Source organism: Pteropus vampyrus, unplaced genomic scaffold (assembly GCF_000151845.1).
Source record: "Pteropus vampyrus isolate Shadow unplaced genomic scaffold, Pvam_2.0 Scaffold129, whole genome shotgun sequence".
Lineage (NCBI taxonomy): Eukaryota > Metazoa > Chordata > Mammalia > Chiroptera > Pteropodidae > Pteropus > Pteropus vampyrus.
The window spans coordinates 3,020,616-3,038,341 of NW_011888910.1; the positions used below are offsets into that span (position 1 = coordinate 3,020,616).

At 36.0% G+C, this 17,726-nt stretch overlaps 1 protein-coding gene across 4 annotated transcripts in view; it reads right to left on the minus strand.

The window, feature by feature from the left end:
• The window catches only part of FARS2 (phenylalanyl-tRNA synthetase 2, mitochondrial), a 455,949-nt gene that overhangs the window by 436,070 nt on the left and 2,153 nt on the right, over positions 1–17,726 (minus strand). Inside the window, exon 2 of one of the 4 annotated variants that reach the window (XM_023534659.1) lies at positions 7,988–8,104. The exons of the other annotated variants lie outside the window; for them this stretch is intronic. The gene's annotated coding sequence lies outside the window, so the exon portion shown is untranslated. The remainder of the gene's footprint in view (positions 1–7,987; positions 8,105–17,726) is intronic. 4 annotated transcript variants of the gene reach the window in all.

Genomic DNA, 17,726 nt, shown 5'->3' on the forward strand with positions numbered 1-17,726 from the left:
AGTCATTTTTGAAAAAGACTCCTGAAATTATCTTCATCTTCTATAGAAAGTTTTATAAATATCAGTTCTAATAAGATATAAATTCAGGTCTTTCCATATGCAAAATCAGATTTTACTTTATAGATTTGCTGTTAGAGTATGAAAGAATAAGACACATATGTCACAAAAAGACTGGTTAAATAGAGTAGCAAGAAGTCTTTGTGTAATGTTAACTGTCAAGTATTTCAAGATTATGAGCAGGATCAATTCTAAAAACTGCTTAAGGGAGGAAAAGTTCTAGTACAGGATTTATTTTCCCTTAAGAGTAGGTTCCCTCTCCTATAAAAGGGGTTTACCAAGGGAAAGTCTGAATGCACCTAGCCCACAGTCATCTGAGCTATTCTTGGAGAACTTGGATGTGGGAATATGAGGTGACAATTATTCTTCTTCATGGTATTTATATCGCCCTACTAAAGTCAGGGCTTCCCTGCAACAATGCTGGTAAGAAATAGCAATGGCACACCAGCTCAGATGCAATAAATATAAAAGGGTACCTTCTACTATTTTGATCAGCTGTCTGATTTGGGCCTGATGACAGTGGTCTTCTATCCTGATGGCACATTAGAAGCCCTTGACACTTTTTAAAGATATTATTGCTGGGCTCTATACCCAGAGTTTATGATTGACTTGATGTGCGTGGAACTAGAATACTGGGTGTTTTTTAAGGTTCTCAGGTGTATAATATGAAGCCAGAGTAGAGAACCAGTAGGCTAATGAAAACAAAAGGTAATCTACCTGTCCACTAATGTGATCCAGGAACAACTAACGGGATATAAGTTCAGAAGAAGACAGGTCTTATCTCTGAGCTGGCTTAGACAACTCAAATCCTGGTCTCTCTCCTAGATAGAAGTATGAGGGGAAGGATGCTTGTGACAAAGGAAAGAGTTCGAGCTTACAGGCAGACAAAGAGTTCAAATCTCACTTCTATTAACTACCTCTGTATCCCTGGCCTATCTGTGAAAGTCTTTCAGTCTCAGTTTCCCCAGATGTAAAACAGCACTTGTTATATCTCATCAAGGTTATGCCAAGATTAATATGAATGAGATGTAAAACATCTAGTATATGGGGACAATGCCATCTTTCTCAAAGTTCTCATAAAAACTAAAAGTAAAAATGTAGGTAAAGTGTATTGCACAAGTGGATGTTCAATAGATCGGGTTTTATTTCCCTTATTCTGCCCATATTTTGATTTCAGGTCATGAAGTTTCTGATAAATTGGGCCTCTGAAATATTTCCTTTTCATGAATCAAAAAATCAAACATCTCTCAAACATAGAGAACAAAAATTCAGACAATCCAATGAAAAGACATTCAAGAGAGTGATGTCAGCAGCATGGTGGCCTGAGAGTACTTGCAAGTCTCTCTTCTTAAAGTTACAACAAGTTGGACAGCTATAATTCAACAAAGGAATCCCTGTTTAGCACACAAACAGGACTGAGACATTTGAAGTCAGGTGTATCAGAGCAAACGGGAGACAGGACGGTGGCAGGGAGAGTGGGGAGAGAAAGAGACAGAAGCTGCATGCACTAAGTCTGCCGCTCGGCAAAAGCCCCACCCAGATCCAGAATAACAAAGAAGGACTGGAGTGCAACCCCCACTGGGCAGCTGAGCCAGAAATCTAGAAATGACTCAGGTTAAGAAGAAAATAGAAAGAAGAAAGAAAGACAAGTGAAGACAAGGCAAGAAAAAGACAGAAAGAAAGACAGAAAGACAGACAGATGGGAAGAAAGAAAAGAAAAGAAAAGAAAAAAAAGAAAAGAAAAGAAAAGAAAAAAAGAAAGAAAGAAAAAGAAAAGAAAGAAAGAGAGAGAGAAGGGAAGGAAGGAAGGAAGGAAGGAAGGAAGGAAGGAAGGAAGGAAGGAAGGAAGGAAGGAAGGAAATTCTACAAGAACTGACTCCATTAGAAAGAGCAATATGAGAATAACTGGTATATCAGAAGAAGAGCAAGAGAAGGAAACAGAGAGCCTATTCAAACAAATAATCGATAGGAATTTCCCAAAGCTATGGAAAGAAATGGATCCTCAAATGCAAGAAGCTAATTATCTCAATCCAAAAAGGCAGCTTCAAGGCACATTATATTAAAACTGTCAAAAATTAATGACAAAGAAAGAATTCTCAAAGGAGCCAAGGGAAAAAAATACAGTGACCTATAAAGGAAACTCCCATTAGATTATCATCAGATTTTCCAACAGGGACTCTACAAGCTAAGAGAGAATGAAATCAAATATTCAAGGTATTGAAAGAAGAATAATAATATATCCAGCAAAGTTATCCTTTATATATAAAAGAGAAATAAAGACTTTCCCAGACATGCAGAAGCTGAGGGAATTTACCACAAGACCAACATTACAAGAAATGCTGAAAGATGCTCTTCTACCTGAAACAAAAAGACAAAAGGATACAGAACTATAAGATGACTAACAGACAAAAGCAAGAAATTGCAACTCTTGTTCAGAATAGGCTCTTAAACATTTAAATATATATAAAAGTTAAAAGAGGTAATAGCATTTTTTTAAAAAGAAGATGAGCTACTACAATTTGGAAATGAATGCACAGCATGAAAAATATCATTTGTGACAACAAAACATAAAAGTGGAGGGGGGAAAGTACTTAACTTGCACAGGTGAATGGAGGTAAGATGTAATCATAAGAAAAAGGACTATGTACATATAAAAACTTCTTTTGTGTATACCTAATAGTAACCAAAAAAAAAAAAAATCTAAAAATGATACACATAACACACACACACACACACACACACACACAGAGGAAATGGAGAAGGCAAAATGATAAAATACCACCAAACTAAAATAACAGACAGAAATACAAAGGAAAAGAAACAATGGAGACACAGAGCTCCCAGAAAACAAAAGATAAAAAGGTTACAGGAAATCCTCATATATCAATAATCACGCTAAATGTAAATGGACTGAACTCAGCAATTAAAAGGCACAGAGCAGCAGGATGGATCCAAACACAAAACCCATGTATATGCTGCCTTCAAGAGACACAGCTCAGCAGAAGAGGAAAACTTAGACTCAAAGTGAAGAGGAAGAAAAGGAAACTCCAAGTAAATGGCATCAGAGAAAAGAGGGTGTAGCCATACTTTTATCAGACAAAACAGATTTCAAGATAAAAAAGGTAATGAGAGAAAAATGGCATTTTATAATGATAAAGGAGACAATGCAACAAGAAGACATAACACTTACCAGTATACATGCACCCAACCTCAGAGCATAAAAATATATAAAGCAACTACTAACAGAACTAAAGGGAGAAACTGAAAAAACAGAATTACAGTAGGGAACCTAAATATCCCACTGACGGTAATAGATAGATCATCCAAACAGAAAATCAATAAGGAAATATCACCCTTAAATGACACATTAGACCAAATGGACATAATCTATATTTACAGAGCTTTTCATCCCAGAACACTAGAATATACATTCTTTTCTAGTGCACATGGAACATTCTCAAGGGTAGACTATGTACTGGTACACAAACTAACCTCAATAAATTTAAGAAGACTGAAATCATACCAAGCATATTCTCTAATCACAATACTTTGAAATTGGAAATTTACTGCAAAAAAAGGAAAAAAATCACAAATATGTGGACATTAAACAACTTGCTACCAGATAATGATTGGGTCAAAGAAGAAAAGAACAGATCAAAAGATACTCATAAAGACAAATGAGAATGATAATAGAACATATCAAAATTTGGGGGATGGAGCAAAAGCTGTAATAAGAGGGAAGTTTATAGCATTACAGGTCTACCTCAAGAAACAAGAAAATCTCAAATAAACAACGTAATATTTCAAATTAACCAAAAAAAAAAAAAAATGAACAAAACCCAGTCAGTAGAAGAAATAATAAAAATTACAGCAGAATTAAACAAAATAGAGAAAAGACAAAAGAAAAATTAATGCAACAAAGAGCTGGTTCTTTGAAAAGATTGATAAAATTGACAAACCTCTGGCTAGACTCACTAGGGAAAAAAAAGAAAATATTTAAATAAACAAAATCATATATGAAAGAAGAAAGATTTTCATGGACACCATAGAAATATAAAAGAATTACAAGAAAATATAAGAACATTATGAAAGGCTATATGCCACCAAATTTGATAACCTAGAAGAAATAGACAATGTTTTAGAAATATGGAACCTTTCTAGACTAAATCGTGAAGAACTGGAAAATCTAAATACACCAATCAACAATCAGGAAATTGAAATATTTATCAAAAACTTCCCAAAAAGTAAAAGTCTAGAACCAGTACCTTCACCAGTTGAATTCTACAAAACATTCAAAGATCTAACACCTTTCCTTCTCGAATTCCCCCCAAAATTGAAGAAGATGCAATACTTTCTAACTCATTCTATGAGGCCAACATTTTTAATATCAAAAACCGGCAAGAACAACACACAAAAAAGAAAATTACAGACCAATATCTCTGGTGAATGTAGATGCAAAAATCTTAAACAAAATACTAGCAAATCAAATACCACAATACATTAAAAAGATAATACATCACAATCAAGTGAGGTTCATTCCAGGGGCACAAGGATGGTTCAGCATATATAATCAATAAATGTGATACACAACATTAACAAAATAAAGTATAAAAGCCATATGATCATATTAATAAATGCAGAAAAGGGATATGACAAGACACAGCATCCATTTATGATTAAAACACTCAAAAGAATAGGTATAGAAGTACCTCAACATAATAAAGGCCATAATTGACAAACTCTTAACTATATCATACGCAAAGGTGAAAACTAAAGTTTTTCCTCTAAGATCAGGAACAAGATAAAGATGCCCACTCTCACCACTGTTATTTAATTTATAATACTGGAAGTTCTAGCCAGAGCAATAAGGCAAGAGAAAGGAATAAAAGGAATCCAAATTGAGAATAAAAAAGTAAAATCGTCACTTTTTTCAGATGACATGATTCTTTATAGAGAAAACCCTAAAGACTCTACCAAAATTAGGAACAATAAACAAATAAAGTAAAGTTGCAGGATACAAAATCAATGTACAAAAATCCATTGCATTCCTATATACTAACAATGACATTTCAGAAGAAGAAATTTAAAATAACAATTCCATTTGCAATTGCAACAAAAAGAATAAAATACCTAGGAATAAACCTAAAGGATGTGAAGAACTTACACACTGAAATATACAAAGCATTGTTGAAAGAAATTGGAGATGACAAAAAGAAATGGAAAGATATTCTGTGTTCATGAAATGGAAGAATCAACATAGTTTAAATGGTCATATTACCTAAAGCAATATACAGATTTAATGCAATCCTCATCAAAATCTCAATGGCATTTTTCAAAGAAATAGAACAAAAAAATTTCCAAATTTGTATGGAACCAAAAAAGACTCCAAATTGCCAAAGCATATCCTGAGGGGGAAAAAAAAACAAAACCAGAGGTCTGTATCACTCCCTGATTTCAAATTTTTACTACAAAGCTACAATAATCAAAACAGCATGGTATGAAGAGAAAAACAAACACACAGACCAATGAAACAGAACTGAGAGCCCAGAAATAAACCTTCATGTATACAGGCAACTAAAACAAAAGAGCCAAAAACGTACAAAGGAGAAAAGAGAGCCTCTTCAATAACCAGTGTTGGGAAAACTGGAAAGCCACATGTAAAACAATGTCAACAGATATATGAAAAGAAGCTCAACTTCACTAGCTATAAGAGAAATGTAAATCAAAACCATAATCAGATACCAGATACCACCTCATACCTGTTAAAATGGCTATTATCAGTAAAACAAGAAATAACAACTGCTGGAAAGGAACTGGAGAAAAAAGAACCCTCATAGCTGCTGGTGGGAATGTAAGTTGTTGCAGTCACTATGGAAAACAGTATGAAGGTTCCTCAAAATTTTAGAGCTATCATATGACCCAGCAATTCCTCTTCTGGATATCTACCCCAAAATTTTGAAGACATTTATTCATAAGGATATATGTACCCCTATGTTCATTGCAGCATTACATGGTAGCCAAGACATGGGAACAACTGAAGTGTCCTTCCATTGCTTACTGGATAAAGATGTGGTACATAATACAACAGAACACTACTCAGCCATGAGAAAAGATGAAATACTGCCATTTGTGACAACGTAGACAGATCTCAAGAGTATCATGCTAAGAGAAATAAGTCAGATGGAAAAGGACAAGAACCATATGATTTCACTCATATGTGGGATATAAAACAAAAAAAGCAAAAAACGAACAAACAAACTTATAGACATAGACAATGAAAATGTGGTTACCAGAGAGAAGAGGGAAGGTGGAAGAAGAGGGTAGAGGGGGTCAAATTTATGGTGATAGAGGGAGACTAGACTTTGGGTGGTGAGCACACAATGCAATATACATATGATGCATACTGTACACTTGAAACATATGTTATGAACCAATGTCATCCAAATAAACTTAAATAAAAAAGAAAAGACACTAGAAGGGTATCTTTTGGTAGTTTCCCTTTTGGAAATGGGGTAACTAGAAAAAGAAAGGGGTAAGATACAGATTGAGATACAGATATTTACTTCTGCTGAATACTGACTTCAAGTCCTATGCAACATTATCAATGTCTAAATCTCAAAACTACGACAAATATATTGAGGAAAATGAGTAAGAATGATAAGGGTATAGGCTTATTTCTTACTTTTTCATGTACAATGAACTATAATATCCTTTAAAATCTTGGGGCTGTCATCATCTGACCAGGCCTCAAAGGGAAACTCAATGGAGGCACAGATCAATTACTAAGCAGCAAACAAATCATGTTAAATTATGAGACTCAAACAGGAAATCTGTATCAAAAAAAAAAAATGCAACTAAATGATACCAGCTGAGATGTGATCAATTTACTAATGTCATTGAATAACAGGAAAAAAACTCAGCTAGTTTTCCACCTGATTTATATAACTTTCAATCTAGCAACTTACGGCTGATTTTATACAATTATTATCATGACCAGAATAAGAAGTAAAATAGAGATATATAAGAAAATAATATATATACATCAATGATTTATTTTTCTCATTAGGAAAAATAGCTCTACAAAGATCTATCTACATGCTCCCATCTGAAACATCACAACCAATATCACTGATACACTGATTTGGCCATTTAAAAGCTTACTGAATATCTGGCATTAAGAATTGGTCATACCCCTCAAGGAGCTCAAAGACTACCAGGGAACCAGAGTGAGAGATATATAGGTTCCCATCAAAAAAATCAAGACAATATGACTATTGGAGGATGGAGGAAGTGACCAACTCTACACAGGGGAAAAGTATAAAAGATTTCACAAAGAGTGAATTTTTACACCATCAGAGATTGCGTGCAATTAATTCTGTGTTCAGTAGCTTTTCATCAGTAGCCTGAAATTGGGTGTAAATACATCCACTGTAGTCAAATATTATAAATCAGGCAACCCCCCCCCATAAATATCACTTATTAAACATCTACCAGCACACCAGTGATCTTGATGACAAAGTTCTACACAGAGGCCACATATACAGAGGACCAGAGGTATGAAGATTCAGAAAAAGCAAGTAGTTCAGGATGAGTTGAGTGCAGAGAACAAGTGAAGGAGTTTTAATGGATAGGAAAAGAAAGGGAGGTTGGGGCCATATTCTGAGTTGCTAAGAACCTTTAATTCTATAGGATTATTAAATCGTCATAATTAGAGAAGCAGTATAATGACATGTGTATATGTTATAAACATAACCCTGGAACTCGGGGAGGTGGAGCTGAAGGAGGAAAATCAATGACACGCCATCCGTAATATCGAGAACCGATAAGTAAGTCACTGCCACAGTGAGTTAGGGTTAAGATGAGGGGGAAAAAAAATCCCAGCAGTCACTACATTACAAAATACAGAGCTTTTAATATAAACCATATGGACCTGATCATCCAAAACTAAGGAGCTCTCAGATAATGAAATAACCAAATCTGAACTGAAGCTGCAGACTGGCTATTCTTTGGCCAAGGAAAACTGTTTTGATCCAGAGATGAGTAAATACTAGAAAAGAAACAATCCATAGAAACTGATGAATGGAAAATTAAAAATATGAGCAAAAAGAAAATATTCATCAAAGAGAAACCATTCTAAGAAACAAAAGTCTCCAATTGTTCTTCAAAATCTAAGGAATTAGCCAAAAAAAGAAGAAGAAAGAAGAAGGTGGGGAGAGGAGGAGGAGGTGGAGGAAGTGGAGGAAGAGGATGTCTTTCAGTATAAAGGTGAGCATATTCTCAAACCTACAAGAATTCAAGGACATCACACTGATATATACTTCCTGAAAAACCATAATGAAAAACAAAATCTAGTGCCCTCCCACCCCCACAAGAAAAAGATTGGTCAATGGAAAAACTGTTATAAAAGAAATGCTGAACACTGAAACCATTTAAAAGAGCATGGGCTAAACCACCACCTGGAGTTACTGGTAACAGAAAAGAAAGTTAAAGATCTTGAAAACATAAAATAAAATATAAGAAATCAAAGGTTAGAGCAGGGAGAAAAGGTAAGAGGAAATACAAACACACTCATCTTTTTCATCTTTCAAAGGCCATATATACCAGTTAAAGTCAAAACAGCCTGATAAAAAAGGCATGACCCAAACATTAGTGTTCCATGACTGTTCTGAAGTTCAACAATCCCTTCAGTTCTATGATTGCTTTTTTGTTATGCTTAAATAAAATTACATATATTTTTAAAAATTAAAAATGTGTGATTATGAACCGATCTTTGTAGAGGACTTTTTTAGCCATTCATCCTTCCATCAATCTATATAAAAATGCATAGAGGTCTTTACACTGATGATTACCAAATATTAACTATAGTTATTTCTATATTTTAAGACTTGGGTGGCTTAAATGTCTCTCTACATTTCAAATAATTTTGATTTTTAAATAATGAGCATGTATTTCTTCTAGAAAAACTATAAGTCAAGATGCTAAATTGAAGTTTTAAATGTGAAAAAATTGATAAGTGACACATACTAATGTATACAATGTACAAAGAAAATGACTGAAAGTCATTCATACAACTCTGACTATAATCAGTCCAAAGATTCTAAAAGAGTAGAGAAAGAAGAGAAATTTTATGAGGATTCCTTCAGAAAAAGCTTTGGTGGAGCTTCTGGCCTCACTCCCTCCAAGTAAGGGGAAAAGGCGTGTGCCTCCTAGCTCAAGCAGTAGAAACTTCAACAAATCTTGAGAGAGGGCTAAAAAGTACTACACCCAGAGTGAGAAACCAGGAACACGCACCCAGCTGGTACTGGAACACACTAGAAATCTGAGGTGGGGCAGGGACTAGCTAGAGAACAAGAGGGCTGTCTTGAGGAAGTTACTGTACCCATCAGCGGTACGTGTGTCTCATGGGCCACAAGAGGGCAGTAGGGGAGAGAGCCAGCACTGACCCATTTATTTTAAGTTTTCCCAAAAGTGCACCTGGCAGGTGAAACAATACCAACAATGTATGTTTCTTCTGTGAAAGGAAACTCATGAACCAGGGGGGAATGAACAGAAAGCAGAGCAAGCAAAATAAAGGGCCAGTAGGGAGTCCTCTGAAGAACACAGGAAAATACCCAATTAGATAGTCAAACCTAGAGTACTAAGCCAATTAGCTAATGTAGAATCATTGTATCCCTTTTTTCTCCTCTCCTCTTCTCACTCTTCAAACCCCACACGGGCCTAAGTGGTAGACAGCTAGCTCAGGGGAAAAAGTAAGTAGAAAAAGAGAAAAAAAGCCATGCACACATCACTACCCTTTCCCATTGCAGAGTCTTTTGAAGGGGAGTGGGTGAGGGAAGAAGTGTTCATCCAGATTGATAGGATGTAATTTAATTTACATCCCAAAAATCATGCTAGTTCAACATATCAGTTACATATGCAATATCACTAAGTCACAGGCAGAAATATATAGTGGGTAGCCAGATGTACAAATGTCCTCAATGTTTCTTCCTTATACTGTAAATCAATTCTACTCATAAAAGCACTCAACAAAGCAGAGTAGGAAAATAGGGCTGAGAACTATATTAGACTGAAGCACACCAGTTAGAATGGTTTTTAAAAAGCAGTGAACACAAACTCTAGGCTGCGTAAGGAAAAAAAGCAAGGATATATAAGAGGGATATGACACAATAAAAAGATGCAAAGGCCAATGGATTCTATATTCTGGTATGCAGAAAAAACTGTGGAGTAGTGGTAGCAAAGGGAGTAAGCTGAAAGGTAAGAGAAATGCTTAAAATTGAGAATATAGAAAAGGTTCAGTCAATAAAATGTGTTCAACTCCACAACCCTGTCAGGCCATATACTATTTATGTTCCCTCACTGTATACCATTGTTATTAGTATGAAATAAGGAAACACATAAAGCATCTAGCCCAAAATCTTGCACAAAAGAAGCACTCAAAAAGCAGTCCCTTCATTGCAGATGGGAGCTGATGAGCTAGGAACATCACAAAAGTAAAGAAGAAAAACAACTGAGCTATCAGAACAGAGCCATATATATTTTAAAGTTCATATTACTTAGCTTCAACTGCAGGAATCCTGCAGCATGAAAAAAATTCAATTTTGAGATGAAAGAAAGTAAGAAAACTAAAGGACATTAGTAAATCGCGAAATTATAGCACTTGTAGAATATTCCATTGAATTATTGACCAGTCAACTGACAAATGTTTATTGAATTCTATTCAAAGCACAATCTAATAATTTATTTCAGCATTTATCTGCTAATAATATACTGCTCAGCAAACAGACAAAATTAGAGGCAGATTAGAGGTAAAATAGATTTGACTGATTGTATTTACAAAGAGGGGTGAGAGCCAAGGGTGATCTGACCTAGGAGGATATCTATTGAGTGATGAGAGGACATGCTTCTGCCACATGCAGAGGGGAGGAATGTGTTCTGCAGCCATGGAAGAGATGGAAACACAGCAGAAACATCCTGGAATTATTATGACCTAATCAGAAGTCCTCAACCTATTTTAGCCTGAGAATAAATTTTAACTTTGAAAAATTATCCAATCTTCACAAGATCAGGCACATACTTTAAATGTCTGTTGTATAATTCAAAATTTCTTAAAAGCATTAATGAGTCATAGTAGCTTTTTATCACTGAATATTTTTCCAATCACTATACTACCTGCATATGTTCAAAAAATAGGAAGACAAGCATATAATAGAAATAGGAATTCACAAACCTTTTCCTTCTGTGGCTCCTACAGTTGTCTAGCTCACACACTAGAAACCATTATTTTAATTGATTGAGCTAACAACTGACAGGACCACCAATCTTTTAAAATTCATATGCCTCAGCCTAAAATTGCAGAACCTGCAGCAACAGCAGTTCTGGGGGGAAAAAACTGCTACTGTAGTTGAAATATAAAAATTCAGAGTGATTCTAGCAAAATACAAAATGAAAGCACAAGTTTTATCAAATTATTACTGATCAAACAGCAAATATTCGATGAACACATTTTTGTATCCTTAGTGATATTCATTCACTCTAATATTTATTTAAGCATTTACACACTAATTATACTTTTCAAGCACAGAACCAAACAGAATGCAAAATAACCCAATCCTTGGACAACAAGGGCTTGAAAATGAAAGCTTAGCCAGGGGTAAAACTGGCTAAGGGGTAAATCCCCCTTTGGTGGATGCTAATTACTGAAAATAAGAATTCAATGTAAATTATTTTTTAGTTTCTCAAGGCGGCTTTTTAGGCTTCATACCACCAAATTAAATATGGTATAGAATCTGGAAAATACAAACATTTTAAAAACAAACAGTCCTTCCCTCAAATATCTAATCTGCCTGTGAACTCGGGCCACTTATTTAAATTCTCTAATCCTCAGGGTTTTTGTTTTCTTTTTGGTAAAACTTGTGTAACAACGACTACTTCATTCAACTTGTATGAGAACCAAGAAAAGTGTCAGATGTCTTTGCAATGCCAAGCAACAGATTAGGAAATGTTTGAAAAGGAAGAGGACTCTAAGCATTGTCTGTGACTCTCGGGAAAATTTGTTACATGAAACTCAGGACCACATAACATTGACAAAGGATCATTCTTCGTTCTCATAGGGGCAGATCAAGTTAACAGACTATTACTGTCTTAACCCAGGTAAGGTAGGGCTATGACCCCTTTCAAAGGACAAGCTGCAGAGCTGTAACAGGGAAAACAATCCAAAAGTCTGGAAATCTGAAATGCCTAATTGCTTTGTTATGTTCCTATTAGTATTCGAAAGCTTTCTTTTAGAAGCCCAACCAATAAAGAATAAGATTGTGATTACATACAACCATGCACCCACAGTTTCTCTATTAAGTGAAATAATAAAAGAAATAAGACCCTTCCCTTCCTCCTATACCCTAGGACAGCCAACTAGTTATGCACAAAGAAGATTAAACCCTAAAGCACGGAGAACTACTTTGTTTAACAGCACTCTCACCCCCAGTCTCCCATTGCAGGTTGGGGATCCAGAGTGATCCCAACTATAAAAGAATCCCATCTCTGGGCAGAGGGCTGCAAGAATGCAGGGGTTCTGTAGGGAATAAAACGGAAATATAGCCTTTGATGAGCCTCAGACTCTTGGTTCTTTCTACATCTCCTTGCAAACAAAACAATATACAGCCTTGTCACAAGAAGAAGGCCTCCCTAATTTTGGAACAAGGGTATGCAAATTAATATCGTCATCACAAAGTACTGTACCAAAAAGGATAACCATATATCTGTTTCCCTAAGGCAGTTCAGATATGTCTGTTGGCCTAGCATCATTATTTAACAGCACTATTATTCAATAGCACCCACTTTCACTGATCTCAAAGTGTCCTGATTTAGGAAATAAATTAGATGTTCATCCAAATGTAAAATGACTTCCCTAAAATGACATAGAAAACCTATGAGATGGCTGTGAAATGTAACCAAACCAACAAAATCCTAGTCAAGTTTTTTTCCCTTACCATCATATACATAAAGCATTTACAATCATTTCAAAGATGCATAATAAATCTCCATAGAAAATATTACCAACAGTCTAGGATTATAGCCTTCTGAAACTAACAAATTTTATTTAAAAGTATCTCCATTGTAAGTCAATAACTTGTGTCAATAATTCATATGATCTCTCCTGAGACTATTCTTTTAGAAAGAAAATAGAGATTCTAAATGCAATTTTAAATAACATGCCTAGTAACCAAGCACAATAACCTGCTAAAATGAGAATCATTTCCATGCTTCCAGGGTTATCCAAAACATAAAATAAAAATGTTCACTACCAAAGGCTCTTCACTTCAAATTAGAAAAATGGCGTCAATAAAGCCTGTTTTAAGATAATGCAAAATTCTAGGAGAATAAATTCTAACACAAGAGAAAAAGTATCCAAAATACTTACCACTCTTCTAAAGAAACTGCTAAGATGCTTGCTCAGTTAGTTTGCTAAGGACTACTCTACTCCCATGATAAAAGCTAAACTCATACCATGACCAGCGAGGTACAGTGTCATCTGGATAAATGAAACAAACTCTGCTGTGGCTTAACACTCATGTAGTGGTGATGGGACAGAAAGATAGAAGATACAGAAATCTAAGGATTTTAGTCTTATTTCTTCCACTCAGTCATCCAGCAAATGTTTAATAAGCACCCACGAGGCACTATACCTACAGTGACAAAACAAACATGGTCCCCTGACCTCGTGGAATTGACTTCTGTGGGAGAAATCAACATTAAACCAATAATTTACAATTATATGGGTATATAGGTAAAGTTAAGGTAAAGAACGAAATGCTATAACAAAAAATAATAAGAAAGGTGTAATTTAAACCGTGGCTAGGGAACACCTTGCTGAAGATAGAACATTTAAGCTGAGTAATAACTAGTCAAATGAAGAATATAGAAGAAGACTGATTAAACCAGATAGGGTCACTCATGTACAAAATTCCTGAACTAGGAAAAAAGCTTAGGTTGTGTGTAAACATAACAGATTTCTATAAAGAAAATAGATGAAAATATCCCAAAGCTTCACAAAACGTCAGACAGAAATGACCTTAAATTAGCAAGTGTACTAAGTTTCAAATACTTTTGGCAAGGCTGAAGCAATGACACTATCTTGGGCACTCTATCATGATGTGCTGAGCTGCAAGATAGCTCAAATAATCATGGGTTAAGACAGAAAGACATTTATTCTTTACTCAATATGAAATATGGAGGTATCCAGCTCCAGGGTTCATTCAGCAGCTCAGAAAAGTCAGGATTTTAGGTTGGAATCTCTTGTACTCTTGTCTTTTCCCTCAGGCTTTTGTCCTCATAGTTTCAAGACGCCTGCTGAGTTTCAATCGTTAGTCCTCATACTAGCACCCCAAGCAGAAAAGAGACGGTGTAAGCAAATATTTGAACAAAAAGCAAAATATTTTCCAGAAAATTTCCAGCCAACTTCTTTTTGTCTCATTCATCAGATCTGTATCTCATAAGAAAGGAGGGAAAACCAAGTATCTGGTAAAAAGGGAATAGAATCACCATGATTGCTTTAGTACACTATGATTGATTTCCAGGAAGTAGGCACAAAGCCATTAAAATAAAAAGCAAAGTTCTGTTGACCAGGAAGAAGTATGGTTTTTGCACAGCCAGCTGACACTATCCACCAAAGACACCCAATAATTTTTACAGTTAATTAGAGCTTATGTGATTCATTCATTTAACCATTGGTATTTATTGATCATCTAGTATATGCAAAGGTAGCTACAAAGTGTTGGGGAAACAATCACCATCAAAAACAGACATGGTCCCTGTCCTCATGGAATACACAGCCTGATCTGAGAAAAATGTAATCAAATAATCACACAAAGAAATGTATAACTCTGACAAGACTACTGCAGTGACCTTTATTGCCTTTTACAAAAAATCGGTCCTGCTTCAGTGAAACTACCTCAGTTTCACTGTGTGAACCCCCCATGCCTACCTACCTAACCCTCCAGCTTTCACAGCCTACATAATTTGGAGGCAGCTGCCCCCATCCTTGCATCTAGCCTGTTTATAATCCTATGCCCTGGCAACAGTTATTGGATCAGAAATGGATGAGCACACAACTCGATTACAGCCAATCAGATGAACAGAAAGGATTGTTGAACCCTCCTGGTCCAGAAGCTCTCTCACTCTTCTAATGTTCTGGAAACAAGTACCCAGAATTGTTGACGGCCTTCTACAACCAAGAGAGGATGAAGCCTGAGGATGAAGTAGACATTGCAGAAGACAAAGTGGAGAAAAGAACAAAACCAGGTCATTGGCAACATCACTCAAATAAACCTACCCTAAAGCCTATCTGGCTTTAAAGCCCATCCTGACTCAGCTTGGACAGTTGTGAAATTGTGCTTATTGTCATGAAACATATCAATCCAGGACAGTTTACTCTGAGGCTTTAAAAAGTGAGGAGTGCAGGCCACTCATTGAAGACTGGGACTCTACAAATGAAAGCTATACTGTAATTACCATCACATCCAGCCCTCAAGAAGCTGCAGGTGCCCTCACTGCATCTGGAAGCCAAGGTATAAATGGGATTCCTGACAGTGCTTAGTCATAAGTGCTCAGGTACTTGTTTCAAGGTGCTCACAGATTTGAAATAGATAACAATGTCCACCCCTCAAAACGTCAAGAAGAAAATATGCTGCCTAATAAGCTTTCTTCTACTTCATGACTTCTTTCCATTTTCACTTTCTCCTACACTCCAGAATTCCAGGAATTGTTTTAAAGATAATTCTCTCAGTAAACGTATCCTCATTAATTGAAGCTAACTCTGCATTACTTTCTGCCAATATTACTGTAATCCAATTCACACAAGCCAGGCTTTTATTACTCTTGAATATTATTAGTTAACTCAAGCTCACAATCACACATACAGGATACAGGTTTGCCCAGCTGAATTGCTTCAATTGTGCTCAGCTAATAAATTTTTATATTAAAAAGTTATAAAATATTAAATCACATAAAAGTATTCACCATAATGACAAATCATGAATTGTTTTGCTTCTATTGTTAATAATATTCTCTAGTACAGCACTGCAAGGACTGAATGCTTATGTCCCCCCAAAATTAATGTTAAAATCCTAAGTTAAAAACCAAGGTAATGATATGAGAAGGTAGGGCCTTTAGAGGTGATTAGAACATTAGATCATGAGAGCACCTAAGGTAAGAAATTAGTGTCCTTATAATAGAGGCACCGGAGATATCCCTCGCCCCTTCCACCATGTGAGGACACCACGAAAAGTAGACTGTCTATGAACCAAGAAGTTCTCACCAGACATTGAATCTGAAGGCATCTGGATCTTGGACTGCCCAGCCTTGAAAACTGAGAAATAAATTTCTATTGTTTATAAGCTATCCAGTTTATGGTATTTTGTTATAGTAGTCCAAACGAAGACAAATATCAAAGATTGTGAGATAATATTATACACATATAAATACACATATACATACATATATATATATATCTCTTTACATATGTGTGTGTGTGTGTGTGTGTGTGTGTGTGTGTGTGTGTGTATATATATATATATCTATCTTTACTATATATGTATATATATGTCCCTGCTCCTGGTTCCTGGCACAGAGCTCCTAAAACTCTTATTTCTTAAGTAACAACAACACTAGAAGCTTCTCTTGTTCTAATCCTTGGTCTTTAACCCCAAATCTGACAAAAGGCTCCTGATAAGAGCACTAGGAGCATCATTTGTTCTAATGAAGATTCTGGGTGGGCTCCTGGATGGCTCCTGAATGAGGGCTGCTCACCAAAAGACCAAGCCATGATTAGAAGATCCCAGAGAGGGGAGAAGAGCTGGAAATGGAGTTATTAATTGACCATGTTATTGTGAGAAAGCCTCCACAAAATCCTGATAGTAGGAGGTTCAGAGAACTTGCAGGTTGGTGATTACATCCACACTGGGAAGGTGATGCACTCCAGCTCCACAGGGACAAAAGCTTCTGTGCTTCGCAGTCCTCATCATATGTGTCTCTTCATCAGGCTGTTCATGTGTATCCTTTGTCATATCCTTTAGTAAACTGGTAAATATGTTTCCCTGACTTGTGAGCTGCTCTAGCAAATTAATCTAGCCTGAGGAGGAGGTCATGGGAACCTCCAATTTGTAACCAAATCAGACACTTGTGGGTAAACTAGGGACCTATTACTTGTGAATGGCATCTGAACAGGAGATAGTCTTATGCAACTGAGCCCTTACCCATGGAATATGATGGTATGTCTGGATAGTGTCAGACTGGAGTTGAATTTTAGGACATCCAGCTAGCATTGCAGAGAACTGTTTGGCAATAGGGGAAAAAACTCACACATTTTGGTGATCAGAAGTGAAGTGTTCTTCTGTGTGTGAGTACTAAAGGAGACACACAGGAAAGAAACACATAACAGGGAATGACTGTAGGTTTTTCCTTTGCAATGATAGATTGTCCTTCCAAGAGATCAGTTAACTTCACAAAACAGTATTGTACATCTTGAGACAGTGACATAGTGTTTTGCCAGTGATTAGCAAAACATAGGCTGTTTTTTCCTAAACAAGTCAACATTGCAAATCCTAAATGTTTTCTGTAAACAACCAATAAATCTGAACAAGAGAGGGCAGCTATTACTCCTCACTGAAAGAAGT